This window comes from Arvicanthis niloticus, chromosome 28, assembly GCF_011762505.2.
Source record: "Arvicanthis niloticus isolate mArvNil1 chromosome 28, mArvNil1.pat.X, whole genome shotgun sequence".
NCBI classification, from domain to species: domain Eukaryota; kingdom Metazoa; phylum Chordata; class Mammalia; order Rodentia; family Muridae; genus Arvicanthis; species Arvicanthis niloticus.
Genome location: NC_133436.1, coordinates 17,622,739 through 17,643,633, shown reverse-complemented (window position 1 = coordinate 17,643,633; position 20,895 = coordinate 17,622,739). Strand labels below are relative to the sequence as shown.

Below are 20,895 nucleotides of genomic sequence, written 5' to 3'. Positions count from 1 at the left end.
CTTGTCTCCATTCTTCGTGTCTCCTGCCCCTGCAGCCCCACTCTCTCTCTTGACCAGAGCACTTAGCCCCAAAGCATTGAGGCAATGGCAGTTACTCTGAATAGTGTTTTTCTTGATGTTCTCTGTTAGTGTTTCATCTTTTGTGATGAAACCAGTAATTTATTGCCATTATTCTTCAAAATACATTTTTTTTTTTTTTTTTTTTTTTTTTTACTGCTTTGGTATCAGCAGAGGCTATCTTACTAGGCTGTCCCTAGGTAATTTACAGCCGTAAAATTAAAATGCCTGAGTCTGAACTAGCTTCAGGAGGACAGAGGTTTTTTAAAGACCCGTATTTATTAGCATAATGTTGTTAAAAGGAAAGCTGCTGGCAGATCACCACTGACAGAATTTATTAGAGCAAACATGATTTATGAATCAGGCAATACTCGGAACTGGAAGGGGTTCAGAGAGCCCCACTCTGCAACGTAGGCAGCGTGTGTTACACAGCGTGAGGAAGTAAAGTACAGAGAGAAGGTGGCTGTTGAAACCTGGGTTTCTTGCCTTATTGAGGCATGGTCTGGTCAGATGCTAGCTATGGCTGCCTGAGACCCAGCTCTCTATGTCAAAATGAGACTCCTAGGTTTTCTTCCAACTTCAACGTAACCAAATGAGGTTGCCGTTCATTACATAGATATCAGAAGACTGAGGCAGCCTCCAGCCCAAGGCCTCTGCTTAAAAACCTGTCCTCCTCAACATTACAAATGTTCCCAAGGTGTCCATACATACCATTTAAGAGTGGCAGTGACCCCTGTCTCATAGGGCTTGTGAGACGAGCAAGTACAGCTCAGGTCTGCTCATCAGGTCTACCGTGTGCCAGGCACTCAGAGGAGCTCAAGTCATGCTCACTCCAGAAGGACCAACAGTAGCAACCCCCACTCCCCAGCCCCTGCTTCCTCACATGTCTCTCCGGCATCCCTCCTTTTGTGTATTTGGACCATCAGATGCTAAATGATGTAGACTATGTTTAGTTTTCAGTGTTTTTGTGCCTGACACTGGCCTACAGAAGAGGCCATCCATGCACAGTAAGTCTCATGGTTTGTGACACTGTGAGAGAGAGCTCTAGCTTTATTCCCGAGTATCCCTCCAGATTCTGGCCATTTGGAGGTACAGGGATGTTCCAGGAAACTTTTTGGATGGTTTCTCAGGAAAAAGGAGAAAAAAAGAAAAACAAAACAAAACAACCAAAGGGCTGGGCTTCAGCACACTACCCATCCTCACACAGGCCCGTGGTAAGATTTCTTTGCCTTTTAAAAAAAAAATGTAACTCATGATTTTCTTTGTTGGTCTGCTCTTTTGAAAGAAAGCTGCATGTTATTAATTTAAAAAAAAATACAGTGATGAGAACCACATCTGGATTATTTTTACCAAATCACCCTCTATACTTCAGCTGGGTTTCTATTAGATGTGGCAAATGGATCCACACCAGAGCAAGACCCAGCTAGCCAGTAAGCCTTCTTGCTTGGTTCAGCCATTCTTACTAGGCATTTCTGATGTTGGCGATAGATGACTACAGAGTTAATTAGGTGCCGTGACTTGCAGAAGTCTCCGAGGCATTCTCTTGATAGTACACAAGACAAGTCTATTAATTATTTCTAACAAGGAATGATTAAGTAACATCATTTCCTAGTGAAGTGCAAGTGAAGCGAGGCAGGCAGAGCGAGGACCCTCTCTGGTCTGAGCATCATTCTTTTTTCTAATAGGGGAATGAGCCATGAAGACAGAGCCACCCCCGCGAGGGGACCTGAAGTGTATTAGGGGAAGACTAATTTCTTATAGATGAGGGAATTGAGAATAATATAATGCCTGAGAATGATATAATTCCTGCTCTGTACAGACCATAAGGCTGGCTGATGGATGGAGGAAGCTGACGAGCTGGAGAAGATTCGAACCTTTGCATCCTGCACAAATCAGAGCTTCTCCTAGGAGGTTTTGTGTGTTTCTCATTTATGCCGTCTTGTGGCAGTGTTAGAATGGTCTCTCTAGGCTGCCACTCCAAAGCTGCAAAGTTCTTCCTCTCCAGGTCTTGCCGTATCCAGCGTTTTGCTAGGAACAAGGTTTGGTTAGATTAGGCTTAAGCATTGCACCATCTTGGTTTGGCTTTGGAACACAAACCTCTGTGATGAGGACCCGCTGAGTCTTACAGTGCCCCTGCCATGAGAAATAGCCTCAGGTCAGCAGAGGGGTGAAGGGGAACAGAGAGAGGGGATCCATTTGGAAAACACCACTGTGGGGAAGAGAGGTAAAGATACACATGGTAACTTCCTTTAAAAAAACAAAACAAAACAAAACAAAAACCCTTATTTAAGGGTTTTGCATACTAAGAGATACCCTTTTTCATTTTGGTTTTTTTTTTTTTTTACTTTGCTTGTTTTTCAAGACAGAGTTTTTCTGTGTAGCTCTGGCTGTTCTGGAACTCGCTCTATAGAGCAGGCTGGCCTCGAACTCAGATTCACCTGCCTTTGTCTCCAGAGTGCTTGGATTAAAGGTGAGTGCCTTCACTGCCAGCTTGTTCGTTGGTCCTTCCTTCCTTCCTTCCTTCCTTCCTTCCTTCCTTCCTTCCTTCCTTCCTTTTTTTCTTTCTTCCTTTCTTCCTTTTATTTATTTAAGGGTTTGGTTGTTGGTGGTGGTTTTTATTGCTGTTGTTTTGTTTTGAGACAGAGTCTGTGTAGCTCTGGCTGTCATAGCACTCACTCTGTGGACCAGGATGGCCTCAAGCTTAAAGAGATCAGCCTGCCTCTCCATCTCTCACGTGCTGAGGTTAAACCCATGCACCAGTATGCCCAACTTGACCTACTGAGTTTGTCTCTTGGAGTTTGCACATTAGGGGTTTTTTTTTTTGTTTTATTTTGTTTTTTTTACCTGCACAGGACTAAACAATGTGTGGTCTTCCATATCTGTTTTCTGTTTTCCATTTTCTGTTACTAAGAATAATCCTGTCAAGGTCACTCACACCGTAGCAAGTGGCTTAGGCAGAAAAACAGGATTCTATTGAATAGACATGCTGCCTCTTGGTACCTGTTTTTCCTTCAGTAGACATTTGGGTGTTCTCCACTTCCCGCCTATCTACCTTGCCAGGTCACGTGCATCAAGAGTACAACAAGGTTATTGGGTCTTCGCATTCTTGCCAGCATTCATTATTATTCTCCATGTCTTAGGTCAGTCACCTGCTAGGTATAAAGTGGCATTGCATTCCAAGAAACCTTCTCAGAGAGAGTTTGAGTTAGTATTTCTACTATTGATATGTTCCGTATTTCAGGAATCTCAGCAAAACCCCAGTGTCTCTGCCTCATTATTCTTAGTCACAGCTCTAAGAATAACAGCCTTTGAATGAGCTAGACATAGGTTGTCTTCCGTTTCCAGCCAACACTGCCTTTCCTGTGTGTTGGCTTGGTTTGCTGACTACGTTGCCCGCTCCTGGGCTGAATGCAGCTGCTCACTCACAATCAGAGACTGGACATCAGGGTGTAGTCTGGGATTTCACCCCTCACGCCTTTTCTGTGGCTGCCATTGTCCAAGGCATAACCTATACAACTCTTAGTTTAACTTGGCTTCTCTAAGGCCAGTAAATTGGTTCTAGTCTCAGTGGGCACCTAATTCTGACTATGGACAAACAATGTCCTGTCCCTAATGAGTAAGTGATACTGGGAACAGTAAAATCCTACTGTTATTTTACTTCATTTTATTTGTGCATATGTGTGTAATATGCGTGCACGTGTGCATCTCAAGGCTAGAGGCAAAACCCTATTATTCTTCTGTATCACTGTGCACCTTATTACTGCAAGATGGAACCTCTCCTTGAACCTGGAGCTAGACAGGAGCCAGCCAGCTCGTCCATCCTCCTGTCTCAGTCTTGACCCCCTCCCCCGCCCCAGTGTTAGAGTTACAGGTGCATAAAGCCATAACTGGCTCATACAAGGTGCTAGGGATTTGAACTCAGGTCCTCTGTCTTATGTAGCAAGTACCCCTCACCTGCTGAGCCATCTACCCTGCCCCTTCTCATGGTACTTTAATGAGGAAGTAAAAGGAACATTGCATAGCAAGTAGTCTAAGACATGGCAACTTAAATCATTTATGAAATAGGAATTAATTTTGTATCTTGTTCTTCAGTGCTTTGCTCAAACGTCCTTTCCTGTAGAAGATGGGGTGGTGAGCTACAGTGGTCTGCAGGTGAAATCAGTTTGATGGTGCAACACCCATGGATTAAGATTTTGGTTTTGCATTTTAAAATGATCTTAATTTAAAAAATATATAGATGTGTGTGAGTATGTGCACACAAATGCAAGTCCCCACAGAGCTCAGAAGGGGACATTGGATCCTCTGGAGCTGAAGTTACAGTGGTCATGAGCTGCCAGTGTGAACTAAACAAAGGGCCTCTGGAAACATGCCAAGGACTCTTAACTAGTGATCCATCTCTTCAGCTCCTTCTATTTTATTTATTTATTTATTTTTTTTAAAGAGGAAAACCAAACTACGAAAGAATGTGTGACATAATGTGTGTGGGTTCTAAGGTTTAACATACTTTCTAGAAGGCTCTTTATAGTAAAAGTTCACCAACTTTGGTTATGAGACCTTATCCAGTTTTCTACATTCCCACTCTGTCCAGCCCCACTGCAGGGCCTGATCCTGGTCGAAAGCTCCTTGTCACCTCGTTCTGTCTCCACCATGGCCTTTGCACACAGAACTCCCTGGATCTTTCCTACCAATACCTACCAATCTTTCCTCCTGTCACTCCATAGGAAGTTAGTATCACTCAGGAGTGAAAGGGGACCAAGGTAGAAAGGCCTCCAAAGAACAATACTGCCTAAGGCATATGCAGGATGGGGTAGCACCTTCTTAAGCTTTCTACTGTGTTGAGCAATGTCTGTGTTCCATCTTTATCCCTGAAGTCTGTAAATATGCAAGAGCATGGTGTATTTTCCCTGAGCCTTGATATGTGGGCGGAACTTCCAAGGTGAATATTGTGTGTGGGCGTGTGTGTAGGAGCACATTCTGTATATGTGTATAAACATGTATATGTGTCTTCACATGCACACACCCATGCATTCATGTGCAGTAGGCCAAAGGTTGAAACTGGGTGTCCTCCTCTATAGACTTTCTACCATATATTTTGAAATAATGTCTCCCATTGAACTTAGAGCTAGACTGGCTAATCAATAAAGACCTGGGATCCTCCTGTCCCCACCGCCCAACACTGGAGTTACAAACATGAGCCTTGAAGCCCAGCTTTTTAGGTAGACACTGAGAATTCCATCTTAGGTCCTCATAATTGTGCAAGAAGCACCTTACCCACTGAGCCTTCTCCCGAGCTCCCCTCAGAAGCCTATGCTCAGACACTCTCAGCTTCTCTCTTGAAAGGGAGCTTAGCCTGGCTATAACTCACCCAGTCAGTACCCTGTTGGCCATGTTTTCAGCCACACACTACAGGATTCCCACACGGGCTGCATTGAGTGGCAACCAGGATTTGTTTTCGCATGTTAGTAACAGAAGCCACCGTGATTCTGCCTGCTTGATCCTGTTACTTTAGGGCATTTTCTATGAAATTCTCTCCTTGTTTTTCATATTCAGGTTTATGTTGGCTTAGCTGTGCAAATGATTAGTGACATGTAATTAAAAAAACTGTTTCTTTGATATCTCTCTCTCTCTCTCTCTCTCTCTCTCTCTCTCTCTCTCTCTCTCTCAAACACACACACACACACACACAGAGAAGAAGAGCAGTGAGAAACATTGAGATTGAGATTCTTTTTTTCAAGAAATTGACAATGCAGTTAAGGGATTTGCAGCTAATAATGATGCTTAAAATTTCTACCCAAAAAGAAATGAAAGAGAAAAATCATTTGAGTACATCGTAGGTTTCTCTTCCCAAGCCGTCAGCCAGTGGAGCAGGTAGGATGAGGCCCCAGTTACGTTTCTAAGCAGTTGTTGCCCGTGCTCGTTTTCAGTGAACATTATTCCTTTGAGACTTCAAAGGGCTGGTCTATAAATTCCTGAAAAATCACATTGCATTTCCACCCTTGGTTGTCCATGCTCCCCTGGGTAAAGTCATGCTTCATGATGGAGGAAGAACATTATTTAGCTTGGGAACACCTCACAGAGTGGGGTTGAAACTTGTTTACTGACTCCAGATGTGAACTATAGGGAGTTTTTATATCTAAGGCTCTTGTATTAAAACAGGGAGAAATTGACACGAGGTTGGAAGGATTCTCCAGTTGTCATTTGAGCACATAAGTGTTTTGTCTTCAGTAGACCTTATTCATCCTCAGAAGGGAGTCCTTACCATAACTGAGCTGGTCCCCATTGCTGCACAAGTTGGGTTGCCTGGTTGCTCAGAAGAGTGTATGCCTTAGTTATTCTTGTATTGCTGAGTTGACCAAGTCAAGTTATAAAAGAATTTATCAGGGGCTTACAGTTCTAGAGGCTTAGCGTCCCTAACCAATAGGGCATAGCGGGTAGGCAGACATGGTACTGGAGCATCTTGAGACAGCACCATAATGCAGAGACAAAGACAGAGAGACAGAGAGAGACTAAGAATGGCATGAGCTTTTGAGGCTTAAAAGTGCCCCTCGCTGCCCCCCATGATAAACAACTTTCAACAAGGCCACATCTCCTAATCCTTCTCAAACTGTTTGACCAACTGTAGATTCATGTATTTGAATACATAAGCCTATGGGGCCATTCTTGTTCAAACCATCTCAATGTATATTTGTTGCAGAAGTTTATTCTTTATCCAGTTACTGCTGATTTTGATTCTATTCCATTGATCAACCTGTCTGTTTTTATGCCGAGTCCACCTGGGGCACAGCCAGCAGAGACCCATGACACCTATGGCCATTTTAAATAATAAACCTTAAAAATGCAAAGAAAGAAGGCATGCCTTTGCATTAGGCAAAATTGAATGTCCCAGCAGTGCCTCTAACACCTATGGTTGCCTCTTAAAATTACAGTTTCTCCCTACATTTTAACTCTCCCTGTTTTATCTCATTTATCCATCCGGATGTGAGCTCTTCTGACAAAGGTCTCTTCTTGTTGCTTAGTCAGATCCAACCCTTCACTAATTATGGGCAATAGAAATTTTATATCTAGCCAGTGGCTTGGGGCTCTCTTGACGCAGGACAGTTAACTGCTCTGAAATGGACATCTTCTTTGTCAATAGTGAAGTCCCAGTGAAATGGCAAACATTTGTGTGAGTTGTATGCAAATATCTTCTTTCAAATAATGATTTATTTTAGTTGATAAATCACTTTGATGGCCAGAATAGGCCTTGCTACAGGAAGAGACCTTTCCTCTGACTTGGAGATTTCTGGGAGGAAAAAAATCTGTTTACTTAGCACCAAGTAATCAAGGAGAATGAGTGAACAGACACACACACACACACACACACACACACACACACACACAGAGTGTGGGGGGAGAGGGCAAGGATTCTGCTTGATCAGATCTCCGTTTGTGGATCAGGTCTAGATTCCATGGCACATCTGCTCAAAAAAAAAGGTGGGGGGGAATAAAGATGCAGGTGTTAAAAGCTCCCAACATGTAGGCTGTGTGACATTTTTCTATTGGAGAACAATTTAAATATCTTATTACCATCTCCAGCTAAGAATATCTTATAGATTTTGGATTCGCATCTGAAGCTAACACTGTGGTTCAAGTTTGCCTGGTTGCTAACTCTCACTCTCATTTCATTGTGTGGGGGTGATGCCATTTTATGTAAAGGAGAAATGCATGCCATCTTTGCCCTTCTCCAGCTGTCAGCACACCTGTGCTAGGGCAGGTGACTGTATAGGTGTGCATACAGGAGCTGGCAAATGGACCCTTGCCAAAACAGACCTCCCAGGGACTCCTCCTTTCTTCTCTGTAGATAAGAAATGGGGTTTCCGTGAATGGTTGTTCGAAGAACCAAGAAAAGGATCCCTCTGAGTTCAGGGATTCGAGACATTGTTGGTTATTTGTCCTTTATACAACTTCTCATTGCCTCAGTCTCTTTATTGGAAACTTGACTTTGTTCCAGTTTTATCCTAAGGGAAAGGACTCCTACCCTCAGCAACAGATCAACAATCAGTTGATCATGGTAGGCCTGTAAATCTTGCAAATTATTTAGGAGGAATAACTAGGTAAATTTAGAGTTAATTAACCTTGTGTTGCCAGTTCTTAGATGAACACTCCTGAAGTAAAGGCTGTGTCCACATACAAAGTTCAGAAGGAATCCAGCCCAAAGTTTAAAGTAGTATGTGGAGTAAGAGGCTAGACTTAGTCCTACCCGGCACCTGTCTACATGCCCATGCAAAGTACCACTGCTCTTAGCCAAAGCACTTTCTAAAGAGGTCTCTACTGTGACTCCAAGGCCTATCCTTGTACCATGCTCCCTGTGAAACCTCCCCCGAGGTCCCAAGGGCAAGTTCACTACCCCTGCTCCAATGGTTATATTCACATCTCTAGACCGACCACGGGGTATGAGAGTAAGTGTTGTCAGTGTACGAGTTTGTGTCTTTAGTTAAACTGTGATTTCATGCAGGGCAGGAGACTTCTTGTAACCCTGTACATTCATCCCATGATTTATTACGTGGTAGCTATTGAGCAGAGTTGTAAAAAAATCACAAGAGGAAGGAAGCAGATGTGGCTGCTGGAGCCATAAGATCTAAAGCCGTGTCGGAGACAGACAGTGAAATAATTACAATTCAGCCAACTGCTTGTTATTAACCAAGTGACTTGCAGTTACAAGAGCTCAATGCCTATTTATTGCATTTGATCACAGAATTCTCATTATATCCTGTTGTCTCTTTGGGAGGCTGGCCCAACTTCCCATGGCTGTGGGCTCCAGAAGCATGAGGAGTCGAGGCCCCAGCATGCAAGCTCTTTTTTTTGGGGGGGGGGGCTCTTTTGTGGGGTACTTAATTCCTCATCAGCCAAAGGAGGAAGCCATATGGTTAAGCTCAGAGTCCATGGAGAAGGAGGTGATGCCACTGGGTACTGGAGGAGGCATTAGTTGGAAGCCATTTCTCTGCCAATCTGCCACAGTATTTTAAAATGTGGGTTACGTTATAAAAACTTTAAGGTTAGCTAAGGAATTTAAGCAATGATCAATTGGGTCCAAGAATAAGTTTCTGGCTGCAAATTCACACTCAAGAAACTAGAACGTAATTGAGACATTTTCATGGAAAACGATGATGTGGTTCACAAGAAGCAAATGTCTTTACCTAGCACTTTGATGGCAGAGAAGAGTAATAGTGCCCAAGTATCCTCGAAGCTAGTCCCCTTGCTTTGTGTTCTTAACAATGAGGGCAGGTTTTTTTTGTTTTGTTTTGTTTTTTGTTTTCCTGTGAAAGAATGACTGTTTCTTTCTCCCCCAGCTTCCAGAGGAGGCGATTCTGAATTAAGTGGTTGTCCTTTGCCTACAATACAGGATATAAATTATGGAACCAATCAACAACCAGTGCTTCCCTATTTAATGCTAGTGAGGGAGTTTTCAGATTGTGCTTAGAGGATATGCCTGTAACTACATAGAAGAGCACAGTAAAGACACAAAAGGATCAAACAAAGCTTGAGGAGTAGACTTAATTACAGGAGTCCATATAAACAAAGGCATCTCCTTAGGTCAATTTCACCTGAAGATGCATGCGATTAAGAGATACGCTAAAGATCTCAATAGAGCCAGACCAAGTGGGTAAGTCTAGTAGTAAGATTGTCTGAGCAAATGCATTTTCATAGTCACATATTTTGATCCAAAAGTTGATGCAGTGAACCAATTGAAAATACCAAAAATGAAACAACTCTCCATGAGGACCCTGAGTCTTCCTCCGTCAACACTAGGAAATCTGCCACTCTCATTCCCAGAAGTTTTGTCTGGCGAGAACTTTCCTGCGATCGGACACAGGGCATACAAGAAAGTACCAGAAGTGGCTGGAATCCAGACGGACGGCGGCAGTGGTTCTCATGTGACGTTGAGAGCGTCAGCCCATCCAATACACAGGCAAGATGCAGCATGATGAGTTTGCACACAGCTGCCCAACTCCTCTGGGTTTCTCCTTGTGCTATTGATAGAAAAAAAAACCACAAAGGTTTGAAGGGCTGAGGAGAATGGGGGAGATGAGCCAAGCACAGTCATAGCAGGGCCTCCAGATACATGCAAAAGCAAGACTAAGTCAACAGAAGCATTTGGGAATATTCCTCCCAGAAGACTTACCCTCTCTTCTTTTATACTGTTCCTCATGCCTCAGAAGTGTGGTATGTGGCCTTTGTTGTCCTTAGTACTTCATAGGCAGGTCTGAATTTTTGTAATTATAACCTTTTTGGTAACTAGATATCATTTTTAGGGACTTCCCCCCCCCCCCCCCCGTTTGTGATTTGTGTGCTGGCCAAGGAAAGAAGCAGAGCGATTCAGAATTCAAAATGAATGTTCCGTTTTAAATATGCAGATCTTCTATGTGTTCATTAATTTGAGCTTTGCAAGCATCTCTCTTCTTCTCATCCATAGCATTGATGGTATTCATTTAAAGTCATCTGAGGCATGAATTCTTCAACAAGCTGAACAGTGAAGAACACTCCAAAGCCCCAATGGTGGGAACTTTATCATCGCATCCAAAAAAAAAAAAAAAAAAAAAAAATGACCTCTGTCTCCTTGTGAAAATGGCTCCTCTTTTGATGGCTGTGGTAAAGCAATAAATCTGTAAAAGGCAGAGAGGAAGATGTAGGTATTTAGGAGTGCAGGATATCACACAACACACCCCTGGATATTTGTCAGCACTATATAGCTCTCACTTCTAAACATGGGGTTTAAACAGGAAGGAAACTCTAGAATCCTCAGGCTCACTACTGCAGTGTACACTTGAAGAAACTTTGGGCTAACGGACTTGTTCAGAAGCACTCGTCCAAATTCACTGAACCACTTAGAGCAACAAAACCACAGAGGACGCCAACACTTCATGACCTCCAGCCATCCAGGAAACTGACGTCTCTGCTGGACTTTCTCTCATTTAACACTGCAAATTAGACAAGAAGTCATAGACTCCCCTCTAGGTTTGGAAGGCAACCAAAAGAACATACTTTGTAATGATAAACAGTCTTAATATCTTCATCCTAACTGTTTATTAATAGACAGGCACATTATTAATTGTCTACTGTGTATCACAGAGAGGCCCAGATGGACTTATTAGCTATATTTATCTTTCTATAGATAGCATGAGACAGAGAATGGCACTAAGTGGAAGCGGGGGAGGGGAAGCATAAGGTTGAGATTCGGCAGTGTCTGAGAGAAGACAGGCTGTGAATGAGTAATTAGAGGAGCACAAGGCTGTCATTTCAGACTTGCGGCTAGGAGGAACTTTGTATCCAGGGGTCATGCCGAGGGGAAATGGGATTCTTAAATGGGTCCTCTGTGTTTCCTCTTTAAGGATGGAGGAGAGGCATCCCGAGGGCAGAAGCAGTATTGGTGAAGAGAAAAGACTGGTGCATATACAGTGCACATACTATATATGTATTTGTGTATGCATGTATATGTATATGTATGCATACATATACGTATATAGCATTATATATACTTCTCATATATAAAGAACATGGCAAGCTGGGCAGTGGTGGCACACACCTTTAATCCCAGCACTTGGGAGGCAGAGGCAGGTGGATTTCTGAGTTCGAGGCCAGCCTGGTCTACAGAGTGAGTTCCAGGACAGCCAGGGCTACACAGAGAAACCCTATCTTGAAAAAACTTAAAAGAGAGAGAGAGAGAGAGAGAGAGAGAGAGAGAGAGAGAGAGAGAGAAAGAGAGAGAGAACATGGCATGGCTCCCTGATGGGCAGAGGTCAGCGAGTCTCCTTCCTAAGTTTTGGAAGGCTTTGGTCGTAATCTTAAATACAGGGAGCTGATTAAAACTAAGATAACAAGATAAGAGATTAAGGTAAATGTATTATATGACAAGCCTGGACAAGAATAAGATAGACAGAAAGATGCCTACACTTTCAAAATTGTAGTGTGTACACCTGTGAAGCTGGAACCATGTGATCATCGTAAATCACTGAAACTTTTGGGGGTGGTTTTGCTTTTTCTGTTTTGGGTGCACATTTCTACTTTGAATATACTTCATAGCAAATCATGGCAAGATCTAGTTGTGCTTAAGATTTTCTGAGAGCTTCATACATGAACACTGCGCCTACATCATTCATGCCCTCTTCTCTCCCTGCAACTCCTTTGATCTCACTCCCTCCCAAATTCACGATTCCTTCTTTAATTATCATTGCTACACATTGAACACGCACACATGCACGCACACATGCTTGCATGCACATGCTCACACCCACGTATGCGTGTACACGCGCACACACACACACACACACACACACACACACACACACACACACGCACACGATTTAGCACTGCCTGTGTGTGGATGTATCCATGGGTAACCACTTGGAATTAGACAATCGTTGTGAAAGTCCCTGGAAAAAGCCTATTCTCCCCCCTCAGACTCCATTGTCCTCTTGTAGCTCTATCTGGATGGGAGAACTTGCAAGCCCCATCTCCCATTCATGTTGGCAAGTCAACTAGTATTACCCTCATGCAGCTGTAGTTTAAGCACCCATAGTGTTGAAATTCCATGCGTGAAATTCCCCCATCATATATAGAGAACATTTTCTTGCTGCGGGCATTCTTGTCCTCTGAGTCTTATAATCTTTCCACACTCTTTTCCACATATTCCCCAAGCCTTAGGTATATGAGTTGAATCGCAGATGTATCTTTTGAGGTTAGGTGTCCCATTGTCGTGAACTTTCTGAATTGTGACCAGCTGTGGGTCTTTGTAGCATCTGTTGTAGAAAAGAGCATCTTTGATAAAGGGTTAGCACTTTATTCTCTGTGGGTGTAAGGGTAAGTATTTAGAGCACGTCTAGAAATTATATTAGTTTAGGAAAGTGGCAATAGTACATTCTCCTTTTGTGTCTCTCCAGCCTTACCTCCCACCCCCAGCCATAGGTAGGGAGCTAGGTGTATGGTCCCCTGCGTGAATTTCCTCCCGTTGATCAGGCTGTCAGTCCAATTGTTAGTAACCCAAAAGAGAAAAGCACCACTATTGTACCATTTATTCTAGCTTCCTGAGATGGTCATTGTTCTGGTTTATAGCTCTTTCAGATGGATAGAGCTACCAATTGCTCTTCTCCCTGTTGTGAGTCCTCATGGAGGACTGAAATTTTTAAAAAGCGTTTCTAGCATGTTTCCAAAGCATTTGGGTTGACAAAATTAGAGACTTAATGTAATAACGTATGAGCTCTGGAAGATAATTTACTAGATGGTAATTCGGCCCTTCCCTTTTACAGATGAAGAAAACCTAGTCTTGAGGGTGTGAAGTTTCCAGCCCTGTGATATTATGGGAAACTTTAAAATGTGGATTAGCTTAGTGGGTTTGTGGACTGTGCATAACAGGAATAAATTCAGACTGTGGCTGTTCTTGCTTTGCTATGTTTGACTATGAAGTGGAAATTCTGGAAAGTCACCAAGGACAATTTTGTTCATTGAGGAAACTCTGTTCCTATTCAGTTTAACACTGGCTCTAAAGGTCTGATACTATGTGTTTGATGGGAGTTTCAGTTAACTACACATTCAGTTAACCAGCACGCCTGGTCTCTAGCCCATTGGGGTAGGTAGACATTCATCAAGAGGTATGTAATATATGTGACACGTGCTCAGGTGGATTACAATTGCCAATTCAAAGGGAGACATGACCACTGGTGCACAAGCTAGATACAGATCTCCAAGCCTGGCTAGGATCAAGCAGGAAACTGTTTTTACCTACTTTCATCTTTTAGGCTATGGGAGCCCTTTAAATCACTTTGATATAGAAAGGTTAGGAGTCTTTGTAGCATCGCTGCCTGGTAGCAAAGGCCCCTGAGAGCCATTCAGAATTCCCAGTCCTTATCCTAAAATAGTGGTTCTCAACCTTCCTAATGCTGTGGCCTTTTAATACAGTTCCTCGGGTTGGGGTGTCCCCAAACCGTAAAATTATTTTTGTTGCTGCTTCATAATTTTTGCCTCTTTTATGAATTGTAATGTTAATGTCTGTGTTTCCCAATGAATTGTAATGTTAATGTTTGTGTTTCCCAATGGTGACCTCTGTGAAAGAGTTACTCAACAACTCAGGGGTCACTACCCACAAGTTGAGGACCATTGTTTGAACCTCTCATCCAGTGAATCTGACTATAGAGGATAAAGTTCTTTAAAGAATTAGAATATAAAGCCATTTGCAAACCACGTTCTTATATTAAGTGCTATTTTGCAGAGATTTAAGCTTGGCGGTGATGTCAATTCTTCAATAATACCACTTCCTACAAGAATCCTATAGCCAAAGGCGATTGAAGTCTTGACCCAGACCAAGTCATCTTCTGCCTCAAGGCCCTTCTCTCTCTCCCCCTCCTTCCCAGCATGGGATAAGTCCTCGTGCCTGTGGCTGTCATCTGGTGGTAGTTACTGCTATGCTTAAGATTTGGAAGGACTTCTGTTTATTTGGCATGTTCCACACGGGCCTGTCAGGCTCTGGGGGGTTGTGGCATTTGCTGAACTTACCAGGCAGAAACACAAAAATACATAATTCATTGAGGGAAATAGTTTGCAGTCTCCTTCGCTTTTACAAATTGGCCATAAAATAGAAACCACAGACATAACATTCATATACCCATGCTAGTCAAACTCGAAGAATTATTGGAGGTAGCAACAATGAAGGCTTTTGGTAGGCACGTCTCTCTAGGGTAGCCAGAGCAAGAGCATGAATTCAGAACTTGTACACAGAGATTAGTGTAATCCTTCAAGGGAGGGATGCAGATTCCCTGCCCAACAATTGGCAAACGCCTATTGATGAAAATGGGCTTTGTAAGGTAGCATCTCCTCACAGTCATTAAGTGCATTGTTTGAAGGGATATACTTGTCTTTCTGAGTACATTGAGGATTTTATACACATTGCCTTCTAAGTTACTGTTTCTTGTTTTTCCCCTTTTCTTAGTGGAAGATGCTCACAATGCCTGAGACAGCCCTGCATGTCACTGTCAAGGGTATCACAGGAGAAGGAGCGATGTGGAGGTCCAGTCTGCTTCCTCCACCTCTGATTAGTGGTGTTGATACCCTGAGCTTGCATTAATTCCTTAGAATGAGTCTTGAGGATGGAGGAAAACTCTAATCAACCTCTGTCAGTTCCATTTAGGTATCTGGGTCAGTGATGCTGCCTATAGTGACTGCGGTGGCCGACTGTTGAAAAACACCATGCTTAATGAGGTTAGCTCCAAGCATGACCCAAGAAAAGAAATAGTACTTCTGCCACAAATGTCAAGCAAAAAGCTCCCTCTGCCTTTTTTTTTTTTTTTTTTTTTTTTTTTTTTTTTTTTTTTTTAATTTAATGGCACAGAAAGGAGAGTGTGATGAGAAAAGCTGAGAGCTGGGCTTTAGCTGTTCCATGTGACTCTCGTGCTTTGTGACCTTGGAAATGGCACTTAACTTCTCTGGGCTCTATTTCATTCAGGTAGATATGACCCCACTCTCTCGCAGGGGCTTTGAGATTGGAAGGACAAAAAGAACAGAGAAGTCTAGCCTAATGGAACAGGCTGGACTGTAGTGGGTGATAGTCCTCGGTGTGAGTTTCTTCCAAACGTCAAACCCCATTGTTCTAGGAGCTATGGTCTGTGGAGAAGAGGAGGGTGCACAGGGGATGACATAGAGGGTAATAGTGTTACTTAAGTTGTTTGGTTACGAAAGTTCCTAGAGAAATGCACAGCTAGAATAAAAGCCGGTAAGGCTATTTGATATGCCATTGTTAATGGGGGTTATAAAGATTCACTACGGCCAGTTATTGGTTGACAGAAGGAGTATCTTTTTTTTTAAAAGATGAGCTCCCTGATACATCATACAATTCCAGTGTTTGTTCCCTAAACACGTACACAAGGGCAACACTAAACATACTCAGTATATTATAAGTATGTATGAGCGTGTGTGCATATATATGACAATGATAATTAAAGAAGAGGTCATGAATTTGAGAGGAAGGAATTTGGAAGGGATTGGAGAGGGGAGGAAGAGGGTAGACCTGATGTATAAACTGCAGTCATGTATAAAATTCTTTAAAAATGAATTTAAAACATTTAACACAGCACAAGGGTCAGGGCAGGATCAATCTTCTATAAAATCTAATAGCCTCTTTTCCACCACATTTCCAAAAACACCCTTCAAATCAATGGTGAGACATGTTGTTAAAGCAAACTTTCAGAAGCAAATCTGTATTTCTCCCAAGAACAGCTATGAACCCGTTCCGTTACTGTTCAGTTTGACAGTAGACAAAACCAACATGTTGGTTTAGCCTACCTCCCTGCCCATCCTAAGTGCTTCTCCTAGGTTGTTTGGAAAAACAATTTGAATTGAAGAGAGGTCTGTGTGTGACCGTGTATCATACTGTACCTCTGAAGATCAAACTGTGATTTTAGAGGCCTTATGGGATGCCATATTCCCCAGTTCCCATTATGTGGCTCTAGGACAGTGTTAACTGAAAATAGAGTGTGGATGTTGTTTTTTCTTTGTTTGGTTTTGGGGTGTTGTTGTTGTTGTTGTTGTTTTTCATTGTTTTGAGGCCTTTTCTAGAGGTGGAGAACAAATGTCTGTTCCTCTTCAGCGGGACACCAGTGACAGACCACAGAAACTATTTCACTCAAGTCTAGCCTGGTAAAACAACGGGTTTAACCCTGATTACTTAAAAGTGCATAGACAACCCATTAAGCAGCTACACCACTTAAGGGGGGGGGTGGAAATCTCCCTGGCAAAAGTTAATTATCTGTTTATTCTCAGGGGAAGGCATGGTCTTGTGATGCCCTCACTCCCCCAGCAAATTTCAACTCCCTAAAACACCAATAGGAAGAAATAGAACCTATTGAAACCTCTTCCCCAGTAGCCTGAGGGTGGGGAGGTGGGAGTGGGGGGGTAGGTGGGGGTACATTCTCATAGCAGCATGACAGGGGGGATGGGATAGAAGGTCCCTGGGTGGTAGAGGGGATGGGGTAAGTGGATAAAATCTGAAATGTAAATATATCCAATAAAAATAAGTTTAAAAAATTACCTACAATCTTGGGGAGGGGTAGGACCTCATGATGCTTTCTCCTAGAAATCTATAACTGTTCATAAATCCTGGGGGAGGGGCTGTGGAGGCACACAAGCCCCTCCTCCATGATGAAAAGCCAACAGGTCCATTCTTGCTCAGGTAAATATTTCCAGAGGCCAGTGGCCAATTTATACATGGAGGACAATGTCCCAAGGCACATTCTTTTCTATTATTGTTGTAGGTATAGCTGCAGTCATGGTGCAGGGATTTTTTTTTTTTTTTTTTTTTTTTTTGATCTTATGTAAGTTCCTCTTATAATCAAAAAACATTTTGGCCTATTATTTGAGATTTTCTGCAACACTAAGGAAAGAGATGCGTTAATGGCGTTAAAGACTGATCAATCACCAAATTAAAGGTAACCTGACTTTTAGTTATTAGCAAAAGGAAGCGGTACAAACAGTCAATATGCTTCCATATCCGCTCTGCAAGCAATTCGCGAGAAAGGACGTTTTTATGGAGGGGCTCTACCAGTTCCCCTCTTCTTTCTTTAATCTCTCTTAGATACGCTTGCAGTCTTGGTGGAAAGTGCTTACTCAAATCAAAAGCCAGCGCTTCTAGGCTGTAGATGGAGATGTAACCATTCTCTTCAGAGATTGCTGTTGACACAGGTTGGGATCTCTAGAGAAAAGCCAATTCAAGTAATTTCTTCCTTTTTTATTTTATCATTATTTATTTGTAATGTACTGGGGAGAATGTATACTTGCCGTGTGTGTGTGTCATTTACTTATTACATGTATGAAAGATTATGTGTGGAGGGCAGATGACCATTATGAGGAGGTGGCCCTTTTCTTCCTCCGTGTGAAACACTGGGATCAAATTCAAGTTGAAAGGCTCGGCAGCAACTGCCTTGCGCTATGGAGCCTGTTCACCAGATGCACACGATTTATTTCTACAGAGGAACTGAACTCCGTTTATGTGAGCAGTTTATGTCACGGCTGAAGTTGGTGCCCACTCTGGCTGTACTGAAGGACCAAGCAACAAGCATGATATTAACATTTCCATACCAACCTCGACAACTTAGGCCAGCCTCCTTGGCTCATGCTTATACCTGCAAACATGACTGATCTCTAAATATCTGGGTTGCCATAGTTAACAGAGAACAGACTTTGAGGGAGGGTACTCACTGATAATATTCAAAGTAAAGACCTATCACCATGACTATTCTTCTATCCTGATAACTTCTGTGAGTAGCTTATTAGAAAGATCGTTTGGTTTTGAAGATTCTCTTGATTTCACATTTGACCAGAATCACTGCATTAGTATTAGACAGCATCTTAAATTTATCAGGATGGTCAAGACATGGTCAGCAACTACTAAGGCTCTTTGTCTGCACAAAGTGCATTCTAGGGAGTGTGAGGACACATAGCACATACTGGCTGGCCCTACAAATGTGGCTATAAGAGGACAACAGAAGTGGGAAGAACTGTGTGGCCTTGGCATGTGACTGGTTACTGAGTGAATGACAGAGATGATGTGGCTGTTCCTAAGTCCATCCCTGTAAGCCATTTCAAGACAATAAGTTACCCTGTAGTTGTAGAGGAGAGTTTTGAGGGTGTCTGTCTGTGGCTTTTTGTGCTGTGCTATGTCCTTTCTGGGGACTTTCTTACAACCTTCTCTTATGGGAGGATGCTGAATGAGAGATGCTTTGGGTTACTGTCTATCTATTAGTGCACAGTGCTGAGCATTCCAGTTGGAAATAATGACTTTATTGGAGGTATGAATATTTAATCATAGGTGCTTTTTAATAATGCTTCTGTAGTCAATCCAGGTCATTATCACTGGGTAATCAGGAAAGGAATGGAAATCAGAGACAGCCATGTTGGAAAGGATGGAGTTAAATATATCCCTGCAGAGGACGTCATCTTATATGTAGAAAATGCCACATGGAAGAAATCTTTAAGCTCATTAAGGAGTTAGCAAAATGATGGAATTTAGATCAATATATTAAAGTTAGCTGTATTCCTGGTCATAGGCCATCCAAAAATAAAATTAAGGAAATAGTTCCATCCATAAAGCATCAAGAAGAATAAATTGAGACTCTCAAAGCCTTACACTGAACACTATAAAATATCAGTGAAACAAATTATAAAGTGGAATCCTGCCGGGCGGTGGTGGCGCACGCCTTTAATCCCAGCACTCGGGAGGCAGAGGCAGGCGGATCTCTGAGTTCAAGGCCAGCCTGGTCTACAGAGTGAGTTCCAGGACAGCCAGGGCTACACAGAGAAACCCTGTCTCAAAAAACAAAAAAACAAAAAACAAAAACAAACAAACAAAAAAAAGTGGAATCTTTAGAACAACCTGTGTCTGTGAGTGGAAGGCACTATTGTTAGCATAGCACTCGTCCCCAAACTGTTCTATGCATCAAATGGAGTTGGTATTAAAAGTTCAATGGCCTGTTTTGGTTTTGGGAGAAAGGTGACTGTATAGTTCCTTTGGACATTTCCTCTGGGGATGTAAGAGACCCAGAGTGACTAACATTTGTTCTTACACAATCAAGGAACAAAGCTAAAAGAACTTTTCTAATTTCAAGACTTACCTCAGAGTTATCTCAACGAAGACTATTAGGTATGCAGGAGATTGATTGTCAGTAAGGTTGACAAATGAAGAAAGAAGAAGCCTTTCGCTAAATGTGGCTGGGACAATTTGATAACCACCTGCAATGTACAAAATTGGACCTTACCCAATGCCATACAAAGAATAAACTCAAAGAAAAGAGCCGAACTGTTAGGACTAAAGTGAAAACTTCTTAGAAAATGGGTTTTGTCTTAGAGCTTGAAGCACAAACAGCCAAACAAACGGATCCAAATAAAACTTAAAGCTTTTATACTTTTAAGGACCCTATCATGAATGTGAAAAGACAACCAAAGAATTAGAAAGACATTTGTAACTCACTTCTCTACAAATTATGAGGAGGTATGAATACAAAACTCTATAAATGTATCCATAAAAAGGCAGCCCAACTTGACAGTGTAAAAACTTTAAATATTCATTTGTACAAAGGAAATAAAGTCACACACACACACACACACACACACACACACACACACACACACACAAATAATCAACATTATTAGCCACTGGGGAAATGTAACTCAAAGCCACAATGAAATAGCACCTCACACCCACTGGGATGTTTATACTAAAAAATAAAAATACAAAAACAGGCCGTAACAAAGGTTGGCAAGAATATGGAGAAACTGGAACACTTGTCTGTTGCCAAGGGGAGTATAAAGCAGTGCAGCTGTGTTGAAAACAGTTTGGCAGTTGCACAAAACACTAAACATTGAGTTGTTGTGGGTCCAGGAGCTCCTCTCGTAGGTATGTACATCAGAGAATAGGAAACACATGTCCACACAAAAGCATGTACACATAGCCCCATAGCAGCCAGCATTACTCATGGCAGCCAAAAGTGGAAGTGATTCACCTATCCATCAACCGATGTCTAAACAGAATCCAGTTTTTTCGTGCATTGCAATGGTATCCAGACATTTAAGAGGACGGAGTATTGGGTGGTTCTGCAGCATAGCTGACACTAAGAGAACAGTCTACTAAGTAAAAGTTGGACATAAAAGACACATGTTTTACTTCATTTACATGAGTTTTATAGAACCCTCAGGTAAAACAGAAAGTATGTAGAAGGTCCCAGGAGCTTGGGATGGCATAAGAGAGGGAAATGATTGCTTGCATGAATGGGGGTCTTCCATTGCTGATGACAACTTTCTGAACCTGATGGTGCTGATGCT

The 20,895-nt window shown here is 42.3% G+C and overlaps 1 protein-coding gene across 1 annotated transcript in view; it reads left to right on the top strand.

Moving 5' to 3' along the window:
* Positions 1-20,895, top strand: part of Ust (uronyl 2-sulfotransferase) — a 300,209-nt gene that overhangs the window by 154,842 nt on the left and 124,472 nt on the right. The gene's annotated exons all lie outside the window — the stretch shown is intronic.